We start from the raw sequence: 17,012 nt of genomic DNA on the forward strand, positions 1-17,012 counted from the left end.
CCACTTCACCGACAAGAAAGAAACTACAGGAACTACCGACATGACAACAGACGATATAATCTTAACAACAGACTTGAATTGCATCAGAACTGGCGAGATTCAAACAGAGCAGGGCCCTCTCGACAAGGTGAATTTGTAGAAGTTAGATCTCCTAATCCTAATAACGACACGCGCCAACAAAGAGACAGACAATGACTCGCACCGCAGGCAGCTGCGTGTGCCGGCTGGCTCAGAGAAAAATAACATAGACGCTAACCTTGAGAAAAATTCCAGTATTCTTTACCGACGTTACCGCATGATAACTGCGTTCAAGTAGAAACTCTGAGTACTATGAAGAGTAAAGGATTGCACCACATTTCACATGTAAAACCGTTTATTGAGAGATAATCTGCTTTTTAACTTTGTCTTTGCCATATAACTTTTCACTTTACATTGCTAGTATGCTTTGTCAGACTTAGAATCTGTTAACATGCAACAATGTTTGAAGTTAAATATCCAGTGAAGAACCAAGAGAACTTATTTAAACAGAAATTACGAATGCATTGTTATTGTGAACAGACGACACAGTGTTATTGTGTGTGTACATTCTTTCTTGTTAGTTGCACGATTACATAATAACTATAAGGCTCACATACTTAGAACATTTACTAATACTGCTAATGAGATTTTAATGCAACATTTTGGTTTACTTGAAAATACATTCTGGGTTTAAAGTACTTTCTGTGAGATACCAGATGACACAGTGGTTAGTTTATGTGACAGCTACACGATTTTATTATGACGCTACTAATGAGTGACAATTTACAATGTTGCTTTTTCAGTGTTTCTGTTTTATGTCTGCACAGTTTTTCTGTATTATTCTGGAAAGTAAAACATGTTTTAGTAGTAAATTTTGTGGTATAGCAACAATGGGACAGCCTTTTCTGTAGCACAACAATACATTACATTATAGTACTTTCTTGATCACGGTAAGGTACGTAATAACTACGGTATCTATACGCAAAGCATTTCACTTTCGTTTATGATGAGGTGAGTACATTGACTTCAGCAAAACTTTGCTTACAGAGGACGATAACTACGACTCTTCCACAGAATTATCTTACAACATGACGCACAATTTAGCACTACACTACACGTATTTGAGTGATTAATTTCGCACTTAAAACATTTCTTTTTTAAGATATTTGAAGTACAATGTTACAAGGGTTTCCCATAATACATTTCATTCCATTGCTGTAATCTGTAACACCTGAGGGTATAATTACATTAATCCTCAGGGGGGTACACGCCTACTTTGTGTACCATGTGTGTGGCAAGCACAAGGAGCCCTAGCTAATATGGTATTTGCTTATACAACTTTACACATTGGTACCATATTTCTCTAACACAGAATTACACAGCTATCTGATTATTTACCTGAGAGAGACAAACATTTATTTTACTAAATCAGTGACAGACGTTTACGTAATTGCACCGTTGGGTAACTTCACACTTACGAAATTGTATGTTGTTTGTACTTTGTGAACTGTTCATTTTTTTCAGACCCATTGTGATACTATGAGAGCTTTGAATGATGTATTTGGTACGGGATCATGATTTTAAAGTACGTCTGAGGTAGATGACACTATTGAAATGAGCAGAGAATTTTTTTTAGGTTTTGAAATTATTGGAGGAAGCTACAACGATTTTGAGATTTGACGGAGGTGTTATGATGTTATTTTTACGATGACGATCTGTATTATGTTGTTGAGGTATGTTAATGAACAATAAGCTGAAGCGATATGAGTTATTTGATTATGCTACGTATCTGTTATGATGAAATATTGAAGAGTCGACGAATAAGGTAAGGAATAATGAGTAGTGGTTAGGGACTCTGGTTTGTAAAAAAGGTTGTTGGAAACCAAGAATCATACTTTAAGAGTTATGAAATGTATGTAAATGCATGAATGTATTACAATGCCAACGAAAATTTTTTGGACTCTGTTATATCAATAGGATTTTGTTTCTACAGATTTGTAATGCAAATTCTTGACCTGTGAAATATTTTTATATGAGACTGTCACTGTAGTGGAAACTGCTGTCGTAAATATTTCCGTAAGAAAGTTAAGTGACCACCTGCACGTAATGCGTCGTGGGCACCCAGCTGTGGCAGACGCCTGGAGAAAAAGCCATTAGTGTGAGCCTTTTCAGAGACACAGGCAGAAAAAATAAGGGAGGCCATTATCCTCGCTATTGACAGTCCTTTGTAGAAAGCATCGCAATACGACACGCTCAAACTTGAAAACATATGATTATACTGTGGAGCTTTTACTAAAATGCCTAATGAAATGATGAGAAACATTTCACGGCTATTGTCTTGCTAGTTGGGAGAAATGCCATATGGCTTGCTTTATGTATTTATTTACTCATTTTGTTTAATATCTAGTTTCTAGCTGCACTGCAGCATTGGTTAAAATAAAATTTAATAGATGTACTAATATAAATATTTTATGCCTACAGATCCAGTAAATAATTTTATGATCTATTAAAAAAAAAACGGAGCATAAAAAGACATTTCCCTTCACAGGAATTGCATACGGAATTTTCTTTTCAACTACTTGGTAATTTTTTTTGTAGAATAACTTCTTGTGGTGCACCACTTTAATTACATAGATGTGAATATACATTTCCCTTATCCGCATTTTTGTCTTTAATGTAATATTTTTTCTGCTTGAGCTATGTCATGTTTAGATATAAGTTATTTCATTTGCTGCTGCTGTTTGCCAGGCATAGTGTTACTGAATTTGACTTTGTGTTACTCTGCTAAGCCAGTTTACTACTGATTTATTTTTCTTGTTTGCTGCTCAAGGCCTTATATTAGTTGTAATATTGTTGCTTACTTTGCCAATTTGTATTTTTTTTTGTCCTTGCTGTTTGTGTTAATTTGTTATGTACTGCTGCATTGCTTCGTCCCTTGGTTTAGCATCTGAGCTCAGTAGATTTAAGTTAGCTTAAGAGGGGGTAGACTATATAAGAGAATGAGTTGCGATGAATTGGAAGAAATGCATTGAGAAGTTATACGAAAAAAGTACAGAAAGCAGGTATAGATAGGACATTGTGGGAATAAAGATGAACAAAGGGAGATCTCCAAGAAAAAAAAAAGGTTTTGTTTGCAAAATACTGCAGTACCAAATGTTACACTGAAAAACCCTGTCCTTTCCCCCTGTGTTATTCTGCTTTGTGTTTGTGTACTCTTGCATTTTTGTGTTTTTCCTGTCTGTGTGTTTAGCTAATAAGATTTTTGTTGTAGAATTTTTCTAGTACTAAGCTACATACACTATGATGAGGAATACTGTTATCCTCAAATATAATTTGCATTAATAATACGTTATATACTTTGTAAAGATGTTAGACATTATAAATTCTGTTCTGTTTTAATGCTCATGTGTGAAGTTGATATTTCAATAATTATTCTGATCTTTTATGTATTTACTTATGTCATAATTCCTGTAACACTGATGTATATGTTTATTTCTATTGTTTTGTAAAGCCTGCATTACTACAAATGTTATCTATATTATTATGTTTTTAATGATGTATTTTGTACCTTTGTTATTGTATTCTTATGTTATAAAATTCTAATTGACAAGTAACTTGTAAGTTACATTTCACTGCACATGTTTCTGTTGCTCATAGTATATGGAAAATATGTGAGAAGTAGGGACTGTTAGTGTTTGCACATGTGTTAATAATTCAGCAAGGGACTGGATAACAGCATTGCTGGTTCTAAGGACAATTCCAAAAACTTTGTGAGTGCACAAGTGGTGGTTTATGGACTTGCTATATTGTCTGCAAGACTCTTCGATGGTGATTGTGCACCTGCACAGTTGCAACAGATGGCTGCTGGCCATCTCTGCAAGGACTACAGTGGGTCTGCACCTTTGATGACCCACCAATACCATTATTTCTACAAGGACTACAGTGGGTCTACACCTTTGTTGACTCACCAGTACCATTATTTCTACAAGGACTGCAGTGGGTTTGCACCTCAGGTGGCCCACCAATACCGTAATCTCTACCAGGACTACAGTGTGTCTGCTCTGTGATGACCTACCTACCAATACTCTTCAAAATTTCGACTAACTCTGCTGTGGGTTTGCTCTGTTGTGGACCAATACCTGTCTGCATGTCAAGAGTCAGCACTGTCTTTCCATTGGAAGGACAACACTACTTCTTCAAGATTGCATGGAAATCCATTACTTCTGTGTGCATTTTCTTTTACTGCTCAGACTTTGAGAAAAACACTGCAATGTTACTGTGATGAATGATCAGGACTGTCTTTATGGACTGTAAGAAAATTTTAGCTTTTGACCAACATTGTATCAATAAGTGGGTGCATTTGATATCTTTGTTATTGTAATTATGAAAAATTTTATCAAATCATTATTGGCCACTGCCCAAAACAATTTGTAAAATTTTTTGTGGGGAGCATGGGGGCTTTGTAAGTACATCTACACATCTACATCTATACTCCGCGAGCCACCTTACGGTGTGTGGCGGAGGGTACTTATTGTACCACTATCTGATCCCCCTTCCCTGTTCCATTCACGAATTGTGCGTGGGAAGAACGACTGCTTGTAAGTCTCCGTATTTGCTCTAATTTCTCGGACCTTTTCGTTGTGATCATTATGCGAGATATATGTGGGCGGTAGTAATATGTTGCCCATCTCTTCCCGGAATGTGCTCTCTCGTAATTTCGATAATAAACCTCTCCGTATTGCGTAACGCCTTTCTTGAAGTGTCCGCCACTGGAGCTTGTTCAGCATCTCTGTAACGCTCTCGCGCTGACTAAATGTCCCCATGACGAATCGCGCTGCTTTTCGCTGGATCATGTCTATCTCTTCTATTAATCCAACCTGGTAAGGGTCCCATACCGATGAGCAATACTCAAGAATCGGACGAACAAGCGTTTTGTAAGCTACTTCTTTCGTCGATGAGTAACATTTTCTTAGAATTCTTCCTATGAATCTCAACCTGGCGCCTGCTTTTCCCACTATTTGTTTTATGTGATCATTCCACTTCAGATCGCTCCGGATAGTAACTCCTAAGTATTTTACGGTCGTTACCGCTTCTAATGATTTACCACCTGTGGCATAATCGTACTGGAATGGATTTCTGCCCCTATGTATGCGCATTATATTACATTTATCTACGTTTTGGGAAAGCTGCCAGCTGTCACACCATGCATTAATCCTCTGCAGGTCTTCCTGGAGTACGTACGAGTCTTCTGATGTTGCTACTTTCTTGTAGACAACCGTGTCATCTGCAAATAGCCTCACGGAGCTACCGATGTTGTCAACTAAGTCATTTATGTATATTGTAAACAATAAAGGTCCTATCACGCTTCCTTGCGGTACTCCCGAAATTACCTCTACATCTGCAGATTTTGAACCGTTAAGAATGACATGTTGTGTTCTTTCTTCTAGGAAATCCTGAATCCAATCACAAACCTGGTCCGATATTCCGTAAGCTCGTATTTTTTTCACTAAACGTAAGTGCGGAACCGTATCAAATGCCTTCCTGAAGTCCAGGAATACGGCAGCAATCTGCTCGCCAGTGTCTACGGCACTGTGAATTTCTTGGGCAAATAGGGCGAGCTGAGTTTCACATGATCTCTGTTTGCGGAATCCATGTTGGTTATGATGAAGGAGATTTGTATTATCTAAGAACGTCATAATACGAGAACACAAAACATGTTCCATTATTCTACAACAGATTGACGTAAGCGAAATAGGCCTATAATTATTCGCATCTGATTTATGACCCTTCTTGAAAATGGGAACGACCTGCGCTTTCTTCCAGTCGCTAGGTACTTTACGTTCTTCCAGCGATCTACGATAAATTGCTGATAGAAAGGGGGCAAGTTCTTTAGCATAATCACTGTAGAATCTTAAGGGTATCTCGTCTGGTCCGGATGCTTTTCCGCTACTAAGTGATAGCAGTTGTTTTTCAATTCCGATATCGTTTATTTCAATATTTTCCATTTTGGCGTCCGTGCGACGGCTGAAGTCAGGGACCGTGTTACGATTTTCCGCAGTGAAACAGTTTCGAAACACTGAATTCAGTATTTCTGCCTTTCTTCGGTCGTCCTCTGTTTCGGTGCCATCGTGGTCAACGAGTGACTGAATAGGGGATTTAGATCCGCTTACCGATTTTACATATGACCAAAACTTTTTAGGGTTCTTGTTTAGATTGTTTGCCAATGTTTTATGTTCGGATTCGTTGAATGCTTCTCTCATTGCTCTCTTTACGCTCTTTTTCGCTTCGTTCAGCTTTTCCTTATCAGCTATGATTCGACTACTCTTAAACCTATGATGAAGCTTTCTTTGTTTCCATAGTTCCTTTCGTACATGATTGTTATACCACAGTGGATCTTTCCCCTCGCTTTGGACCTTAGTCGGTACGAACTTATCTAAGGCGTACTGGACGATGTTTCTGAATTTTTTCCATTTTTGTTCCACATCCTCTTCCTCAGAAATGAACGTTTGATGGTGGTCACTCAGATATTCTGCGATTTGTGCCCTATCACTCTTGTTAAGCAAATATATTTTCCTTCCTTTCTTGGCATTTCTTATTACACTTGTAGTCATTGATGCAACCACTGACTTATGATCACTGATACCCTCTTCTACATTCACGGAGTCGAAAAGTTCCGGTCTATTTGTTGCTATGAGGTCTAAAACGTTAGCTTCACGAGTTGGTTCTCTAACTATCTGCTCGAAGTAATTCTCGGACAAGGCAGTCAGGATAATGTCACAAGAGTCTCTGTCCCTGGCTCCAGTTCTGATTGTGTGACTATCCCATTCTATAACTGGTAGATTGAAGTCTCCCCCTATTACAATAGTATGATCACGAAACTTCTTCACGACGTTCTGCAGGTTCTCTCTGAGGCGCTCAACTACTACGGTTGCTGATGCAGGTGGTCTATAGAAGCATCCGACTATCATATCTGACCCACCTTTGATACTTAGCTTAACCCAGATTATTTCACATTCGCATTCGCTAATAACTTCACTGGATATTATTGAATTCTTTACTGCTATAAATACTCCTCCACCATTGGCGTTTATCCTATCCTTGCGGTATATATTCCATTCTGTGTCTAGGATTTCGTTACTGTTCACTTCCGGTTTTAACCAACTTTCCGTTCCTAATACTATATGCGCACTATTTCCTTCAATAAGAGATACTAATTCAGGAACCTTGCCCTGGATACTCCTGCAGTTTACCAATATTACGTAAACTTTTCCTGTTTTTGGTCTCTGAGGACGGACGTTCTTTATCAACGATGATAATGTCCTCTCTGGTAAGCCGTCAGGTATTTTATCGTTTCGCCCAAGGGGGGGTCCCTCTAACCTAAAAAACCCCCGTGTGCACGCCACACGTACTCTGCTACCCTAGTAGCTGCTTCCGGTGTGTAGTGCACGCCTGACCTGTCTAGGGGGGCCCTACAGTTCTCCACCCAATAACGGAGGTCGATGAATTTGCAACCATTATAGTCGCAGAGTCGTCTGAGCCTCTGGTTTAGACCCTCCACACGGCTCCAAACCAGAGGACCGCGATCGACTCTGGGCACTATGCTGCAGATATTAAGCTCAGCTTGCACTCCGCGTGCGATGCTGGTTGTCTTCACCAAATCAGCCAGCCGCCGGAAGGAACCAAGGATGGCCTCAGAACCCAAGCGGCAGGCGTCATTCGTTCCGACATGTGCTACTATCTGCAGCCGGTCACACCCAGTGCGTTCAATAGCTGCCGGAAGGGCCTCCTCCACATTACGGACGAGACCCCCCGGCAAGCACACCGAGTGCACACTGGCATTCTTCCCCGACCTACCCGCTATTTTCCTGAGGGGCTCCATAACCCGCCTAACGTTGGAGCTCCCTATAACTAATAGGCCCGCCCTCTGTGACTGTCGGGACCTTGCCGGAGAATCGGCCACTGGCCCAACAGGCGAGGCATCCTGTAGTGGCTCGGAAACGATGTCATCACCACTAGGAAGCACCCCGTACCTGTTGGAAAGGGGTAAGGCAGCTGCCACGCGGCCACATCCCACCTTCGCCTTTCGGCCAGGCACGCGCGAGCCCACCACTGTCCGCCATTCACCCTGGAGTGATGGCTGACCGGTAAGATGCTCACTGCCGGAAGACGCAGCGACATCAGGGGTTCCATGTGATTCCAAGGCCACCGAAGTAGGCATAGGTCTCACCACAGTTGCCCCAACGCCACTACGAGCCGACGCCTGCGCCTCGAGCTCGATGAGCCTAACAGACAAAGCCTCCACCTGCCCCCGAAGAGTGGCCAATTCTCCTTGCGTCCGCTCACAACAACCACAGTCCCTACACATGACTATGTTTACCCTACCCTTTACGGTGACAAATTCCCAAGATAATCTTCTGATGAGCTACTCTGATAATCAAGAAACACTCACTGAAATACGAGACGCGAAAACTACGCTAGGTTTTCCCAGAAAAACTATTTAAAAGCTAAGCGCAGCAAATAAGTACAAAAACGCTTTATACAAACAGTACTCGCTGCTGCTGGTGCTCTCGCTCTGGCTGTCACAAGACAACTGTTTATGTTTTCTTATTGGCAACGTTACATAGCGCTCTGTATGGAAATCACTGGCTATGCTGTGTGCAGTCTGTGGCTAGGTTTGCATTGTTGTCTGCCATTGTAGTGTTGGGCAGCTGGATGTGAACAGCGCGTAGCGTTGCGCAGTTGGAGGTGAGCTGCCTGCAGTGGTGGATGTGGGGAGAGAAATGGCGGAGTTTTGAAATTTGTAAGACTGGATGTCAATTATGACTATTAAGGTAAATACATTGTTTGCTCTATATCAAAATCTTTCATTTGCTAACTATTCCTATCAGTAGTTAGTGCCTTCAGTAGTTTGAATCTTTTATTTAGCTGGCAGTAGTGGCGCTCGCTGTATTGCAGTAGTTCGAGTAACAAAGATTTTTGGTGAGCTAAGTGATTTGTGAAAGGTATAGGTTAATGTTAGTCCGGGCCATTCTTTTGTAGGGATTTTTGAAAGTCAGGCTGCGTTGTGCTAAAAATATTGTGTGTCAGTTTAAGCACAGTCATGTACAATGTATCAAAAGGGGACTTTTCAACTTACGCTAAATACGACACACACGCCCATACCAGAGGGAGGACTCTAACCTCTGACGGGGGCAGCCGTGCAGACCGCGCGGCGAACGGTGGAAAGTATCAATACAAAGCCATCAGACGTGATGAAAAGGGAGATCCGAGTTCGAATCTCAGTCCAGCACCGATATTTTCCACATCTCATGCCGAAATAAAATAAGAATCAGCTGCCCAGTGATCTTGCACAATGAGTGGCACATTCATCAAAAAACACTCTCGCGTAAGAAAGCATACCGGTGACTGACTTTCAACCTAGCATGATTAGACCTCTGTCATGGCCCACCCTATAAGGACTCTCACGCAACAAGTGGCAAAGTGACGTCTCATGTCCGTTTGGAACCACAGTGCAACACTATATTTTTCGAATGACGTCACCAGAGGTGAAGATGTGCTGTTTGTACTTCTTAAATTGATTGCCTTATGTGAGAGCCTAGCCCCGACCATCACAAGAATCATTCCAAATAAACACCCGTCTGCACAGAGCATTGGTTCATGACTGTGTCGTAATGAAGGCCTTTCCGCACTAATGGAAAATTCCGATTCCGTGGAGGTCGATTAAAACCTGTTCGAAACGTTTCTTTGTTGGTCTATATCGACAGTCACTGGCCACCTTGGCTACCTAAGGCGTGTTCCTGACTTGGTTCTGTTATCGCCGAAATAAGATCACGTTAAGAGGCAGCTGCACGAACGGGCAACACGGTACAGTGCGCAGATTTCTGCAGGATGTGTCTCTCCACTTGCGGTTCTACGCTCCTAGTATTTCGGGTCTATTCACAAATTTGTGTAAACCCAAAGGCTAGATATTGAACATACTCTCGTCTTTGGTTTCGAAATTGCATTTCGTCTCGCATAATTGCATTCCTGCAGAATTTTATGGGGAGAGTACTGACGCATGTAAGCAACCAGGATAGATTATACCTAAAAACTGGACAAGTTTCTGTCAAAACTTAAATCGTGTTTGCAGGTGCTAGTAACAAAATAATTTATTGGATGAAAACGTGCACTTTTGAAATGCAGCAAACAGCTGAAGTATTGTTCTGCGAGGCGATTAAGGCCCAACTGTCAGGAAGGTGGAAATAAAATAAAATCTGAAACTAATAACATGTTTTAGTCTACCGTACTCATATCAATGTATTTTACTTCACTTGATAGCTCCTGGCCACAGAGATCAATTTCCTTTTCGTTTGACGTGACAGCAATAAACCAAGAGGAGACAGCAAACTCACTAAACGTAAACGCAGGCCACGTGGAGATGAGCCACCTCCCCAACATAACTCACAAGGAGACGGTACGAGCACGTGGTTGGGGATTTGTCCGAAATTTTGCGTGGTCAAAGACACCTAACACCTAACGTGGTTAAAATATTAGGACACACTACTCGGAAAATCCCGTGAAAAATCAGTCCAAAGTTTCTCAGGTGCCTTATGAGTATAAAATGTTGGTCCAGTGCCGAGTCGCCGTGTGGTATTATTTTGTGAATAGGAAATTTTCTACGAACTCCAGACTACAGTCCATTAATCTGGCTGATTCCCCTTAGCGTACCACTGGCAACCTGATTGACACAGATGAACATCAATTTGTCTGTGGAAATGCAAATAATATGTGGTTGTCAATCAGAAAAAAATTAGCAACCATGCAGAGAAAACCGCCTTATTTGATAACACCAATGTGGCTTTTATTCCCGGAAGAAGAATTATACCCCACCTCAAAGAAAAATGCCGTCAACTGGTTGAAGGGACATGCGGTATTTTACCTGCTGTCCAGTAAAGAAAGGAGCAAATGAGATTTTTAGACGTACATCTCCGACCGGCATCACAAGCTATTACGCATAAATAATTACTATGATCCATACACCAACTTCCTCAGAAGAAGCGTCGTGTGAACTCCATTTTCGATTATGCGATTCAGAACATGAAGAAATGAGAGACAATTTAATCTTTGATAAACAAATACGATCAAGTGACGAGCATCACTATCTGGTTTAGGCCTAGATTTCTTCTAAAACGTCAAGGAACTTATAATTAATTTCGTTAGTTTTACTGTGCTCTATGAAGCAACAGATCTTACAGATACAGCCCAAGTTGTGATATACATATGAGGTATCGATAACACACTTTGTGAAACAGAGGACGTTTACGACTTAGTACCTTTGAAAGGGACTACTACAGGTGCGCACTTACTCCAAGCTGTCGAGCAAGCGATTGATGGTGTCGGTATGGATTGGAATCTGTGAGTCTCAAATGGTTCAAATGGCTCTGAGCACTATGGGACTTAACTTCTGAGGTCATCAGTCCCCTAGAACTTAGAACTACTTAAACCTAACTAACCTAAGGACATCACACACATCCATGCCCGAGGCAGGATTCGAACCTGCGACCGTAGCGGTCGCGCGGTTCCAAACTGTAGCGCCTAGAACCACTCAGCCACCCCGACCGGCGGTGAGTCTCAGTGACCACAGATGGAGCACCATCAATGCAAGGCCATCGGAGAGGACTCATAGCACGGATGCGCCAAAAGCTAGGACGCACAAATGAGACGTATGGATTCACTGCATTCTGCATCGAGAGGCGCTTTGTGCAAAATCAGTAACATTAGCAAACGTCATGCAAATTGTTGTGCATACTGTAAACTACCTGAAGACACACGGGCATAAGCATCGCCAGTTTCGGCGGTTCTTGGAGGAATTAGGAGCGGAGTACGGTGACATAGCTTACTATACTGCAGTACGCTGGATCAGTTGTGGTAAAATGCTGAAAATATTTTTCGATTTACGTTTGGTCATAGTAACATTCTTACATGATAAGGGAAAAAGTGAACCTATGTTGGAAGACCCTTGTTGGATATCAGACCTTGCATTTCTTGTGGACATTACGTCTCACATGAACAGCCTGAACGTCAGTTTGCAAGGTGAAAATAATTTAATTTCTGACATGTTGGAAAAAGTAAATGCCTTTGAAAGAAAGCTTGCGCTTTGGGAGTGCCAGCTAATGACAGAAAACACTGCACATTTCCCGACTCTTGAACTGGTCCATGAAAGCGCTAGATTATATCAATAATTGGAAAAATTAAGGAACAATTTCGAGCACAATTTGCAGATGATACGAGTTTGCCTCCTGCCATTCGCCTCTTTGCCGGACCGTTCTTGTCATCAGTTGAAGATGCTCCGAATGATCTACAGATGGAACTGATCGACCTACAGTGCAATACAAGACTGAAGGACAAGTTCTTTGCAGTGCGAAGTACAGAAGAATTCTACGAAAATTTTTCACAAGAATTTCCACCCCTGCACAAAGATGCCGCGAGACTTATGTCCATGTTCGGGTTGACATATGTTTGTGAAAGGTTTTTCTGGGTGATCAAAATGAATAAATCAAGGTTTATATCAAGCATAAGTGATGAAAATCTTCACAACTGCTTGTGTTCGTCAATGAGCTGATCTTTTATGCCCGATATTAACTATATCATTTCTCATGACCAGTGATAAATGTGTTTGGAGTTATTCCTTTCATAATAAAAAATTATTGTTTACTAACTGTGCATTATTGCATCATTCTGCTCCATGGTACATTATTATCAGGAAAATTGCTCATTAAACCGATTGTTCCAATGTATACTTACATTTACGGTTTTTTTTTAATGTGTGAAGGGCTACGCTCAGCTGAAGTCGATAAACAATAACCATCTAATTGTCGGTTATTATGCAGATTTTAGACGGAACTGATAAAAGTATTGAAATAACAGGTGATCGAGGCGTCTGCGGTTATCATTCTGTTCAGAGGTCAGTGAGACAGAAATTATGTGGGTCTAACTGAGGGCACCGAGAATTAGTTACAGGAAACCTTGCATTAGTTTAATGTTATTTGTAATCATGAATAAGGTTCGCTGGAAGTCACTAACTGCTCTCTTTCTTAAATACTAGATCAAAAATGTTACGCGTATTTGCGAGCCGTCAGTCAAGCTGCCTTAATAAAAACCCACCGTTGTTAACTGTATTACTTTTCTTACTGGGTTAAACTGGTAACATAAAAGTAGACGTCTCAATGAGTAGACTGTGACAGTATTTTAAATGTTTAATACGCAAAATACCTTCCCATGGTTGGCTTGCAAGCTGTGGAAAGAGCACTAGAATGCGCTGGTACAGAGTACCCCAGCAAGTGGATAAAGCGACATCTATGCATAGAAACATGCACTACATGAATGCTGACGGCTGCGGAATGCACGCTGTGACCCAGAAGATGCACATGTGCAGGAGCACCGCACGTGTGCAGAATTTCTGGCCGGCCCTGAGAAAGCAGAATTTATTACTATCTTAGAAAGCAACAGTAGATCATTTTCGGTTAACCCGGACTGGCTCAAAATTTTGGATACTGTATTGCAACTCTGGATCATGATCCATTCTTTGTGGAACCGTATTTGGTACCTTTTTCTAAGAAACAGGCTGTGCAGAATGAAACAGATAAGTTTATGGAATGAGGAGTGATATAACACAGTAACAGCGAATATATCAGTCCACTTATCATTGTAAACAAGGATGGAGGAGTACATGTGGCCATTGATGCACAAACTCTGAACAAAGTAAAAAGAGAGGTGCACAGGCCTGAAAATCTGGACAAATGTTGCAAAAATTTCATAATGAGGTATTTAACCAGCTTCAACATGACTGCTGGCTATTGGCAAATCCCATTAAGTCTAGAATCGCATGGATATAAAGCAATCCTGTTTACCGGGGAATTGTTATCGATACAAAGTAGTTCCATTTGGACTGAATACCTCTCTGGCAGTGTTTATTAGAGCTCTGGACTGTGTTAGGAGAGGAGTCGAGTTCCAGGTTAACTATTTATGTAGATGATTTATTTATCTCCAATGAAAACTGGCAAAAAAGCTCCAAACTGTTGCTTTTCAAGCAGGAGGCATCACTTTAAAATTATAGTGAATGTGAACTTGTAAAATCAGAAATTAAATTCTTGAGCCATATTATTACTACTACCGGAATTAATAAGGACCTCGAGAAAGCTACGTGCCTTAGAAAAATTTCCCCCACCAAAGAATAGGAAACAGTTGTAAGCCTTTATAGGTTGGTGTGGATTTTGCAGAAAATTTGTTAAGGGGAAACCCTTCAATAATCCACACTTGAACAATCTATAAAAAGATTTAGTGCTTTTGTTTGGACAGATGGGAGTCAGCAGGATTGTGAATCCTTAAAGATTAAACTTTGACATGATAATGTTTTACATCACCCAGTACTGTCAGAGACTTTCAATATGAATACTGACAGTAGCACCTATGGGATTGGTATTGAAATTTTCCAGGAGATAAATGGTACAGGAAATTTAGCTCATAGAACTATAGCTTTTGCCAGCAGGGCATTGACAGGAAACAAAAGGAACCATACCATATCAGAGGAGGTAGCCTTGGCCATATTATGGGACCTAAAGAAATTTATAGATTGGTGGGGTTTTAAGATCATCACACATTGACCATAAAGCTCAAACATTCCTTAAAGGTTGTTGCCTTCTAAATGGCAGGCTCACCCAATGGGCTTTATACCTGCAACAATTTAATTATGAAATCTGTTATGTAAAGGGTACAAAAAATTATGTGGCAATGAATTGTCCCAATGGTACAGATGAAGTACCCAAGGAATGCAATGGAGATGGAACTTTCCAAATTAATTACATGAAGAAGATAAGGCAAAAATGAATTTGAACAGATTTGCAAAACCATGCGATATCATCAAAATGAGCAACCAAATTGGAAGAAATCTGTATAAGTAAATTTTGATTTTTAAAACTATCTTGTATAAGAGGAAAGGCTTCATTACTGAAGAATGGATGGCGTGTTGGCCTACCCAATTTGATACAGATGTCAGATTATTTTCACTAGCATTGGGCCAAAGGAGTGTCTAGATAAATTGGCTAGTGTTATAGTGATTGCCAATAGTATGAGTCGAAAGGTAACTGAACGTGTTAGGTCTTGTGACATCTGCCAGGGAGCTAAGGTAACCAATAGAACTAATCAAGGTCCAATGCAGAACACGTTACCTAAAGATACCATGGATATACTGCCTGTGGACCTGTATGGACCCCTCCCCACAACTTCTGGTAATTGTAAATGTATTTTAGTGATTTTGGAAGTATTTTCTAAATTTATAAAATTGTATCTCCTGAAATAGGTGACAGCAATGTCAGTATTCGATAGGATGATTTAGTATTTGAGAACCATTGGAAAACCCAGTGCAGTACTGCCCAATAATGGCCCCAATTTATTTTCAAAACCTAGCAAGATGGAATGGAGCAGAATGGTGTAGAAACTAAATATATTAATGAAGACCTTGCCTCATGGGTTTACTGAGTTCACACCTGGGGAAATTCTGCTCAGTACTAAGAGCAAATGTTTAAATGAGGAAAAACTAGAGTTCCCACCGTTTACAGATTTGGGATTAGCCCAGAAGAAAGAATTGGTAAAAGAAAAAACAAAGCCGAAACGAGATCTAAAACGCACAACAGCAACCTGAAGTTTGCCATGTTCAAAATTGGAGACTATGTTTTTCTGAAGACCCATGAATAATCAAGTGAACTTAACCACAAAATTTCTAAATTTATGTATATATAATGGGCCATTCACAGTACAAGACACACCTCACAACAATGCCTACTATTTAATCTACCCAGAGTCGAAGAAGCTCCTTGATGTCCATAATGTAGTGGATCTGAAACTGTATGTACCTAGGAATGAATAAATGAAGAAATCATACCAGACTAAAAATGTATATTATGCTGTAGATGAAATAATGTATCTATCTTATGAAGCTACTATACTGTATTTAACTGTAATTTATGTTCTTATAAAAATGCTGTTACCTATGTAAAATTGCTGTTACTACCTTAGAAGTTCCAGATTCTAAAAACCTGTTGTAAAATATGTGATACCCTGTACTGAAAGGGCTACAAGCAAATGTTGCCAAATTGAAAAGGAATGTGGAATGCCTTAAATACAGAATGGGCAGCATAGAAAACTTGCCAAAGTGGGGAAAAAAACTATGTCTGTAATAGACTGCCAAAACCCAAAATGGGCAGCCAATTGATTAATGTGATATGTAATTTGTTAATGTTGTCAAATGCAGTGCAAGATGCTATTGCAGGTAGCAAAATTATTTTATTTTCATATCTGTTAGTGTTGTATGTGTTTTGCTACAGTTTTCAAAGAGGGACTGTGTTTCAAATAAAGGCAGTAAGAAAAGAATAGTAGGTTCAGTTTAAATATGTTTGTTTACATAAATATCAAAGAATAGACTATTATTAGAATCAGCATTGATAGTTTCCTCCTTTGTAAATTCGAAATCATGCTATAGGATGTGTTGCATGTACAATGTCAAATTGCTTGTGATATATGTAGGGGGTATACTTGTATGTGTATACCTACATTTCTTGAATGCTTACAACATGCTACTGAATATTCTTGACAATACAGATAAATTTTGCTTACTACTCAACTTACTGTTTCACAAAATGAGAATCAGATGTGACAGGTGTACATAATTGAATAATGTTGCTTATATCTTGTTTTGGTAATCAAGTGTATACAGTGTATAGTGTATTAATGTGTTTTGCAGTGTATTCTTTTCATGCTCAACTCTGGATGAAGTGATTATTATTTTCGACTGCTTGGTACCATTAAGGTGTTATTGATGTTTGCCTAGCAGGAATCTTCAGTGAACCCTGGGGCATATGTAACATCCATTTTTGACCTACTTTGTATTGATATTTCTATTTGTAGAGTTGCTTATGTAGAGTGCTGTATCTGTCGTATGTAGAGTGTTTTGACTGTCA

General features: G+C 40.1%; 1 protein-coding gene across 1 annotated transcript in view; it reads right to left on the reverse strand.

Moving 5' to 3' along the window:
* The window catches only part of LOC124719758 (ankyrin repeat domain-containing protein 65-like), a 78,724-nt gene that overhangs the window by 11,979 nt on the left and 49,733 nt on the right, over positions 1 to 17,012 (reverse strand). The gene's annotated exons all lie outside the window — the stretch shown is intronic.

Source organism: Schistocerca piceifrons, chromosome 11 (genome assembly GCF_021461385.2).
Source record: "Schistocerca piceifrons isolate TAMUIC-IGC-003096 chromosome 11, iqSchPice1.1, whole genome shotgun sequence".
NCBI lineage: Eukaryota > Metazoa > Arthropoda > Insecta > Orthoptera > Acrididae > Schistocerca > Schistocerca piceifrons.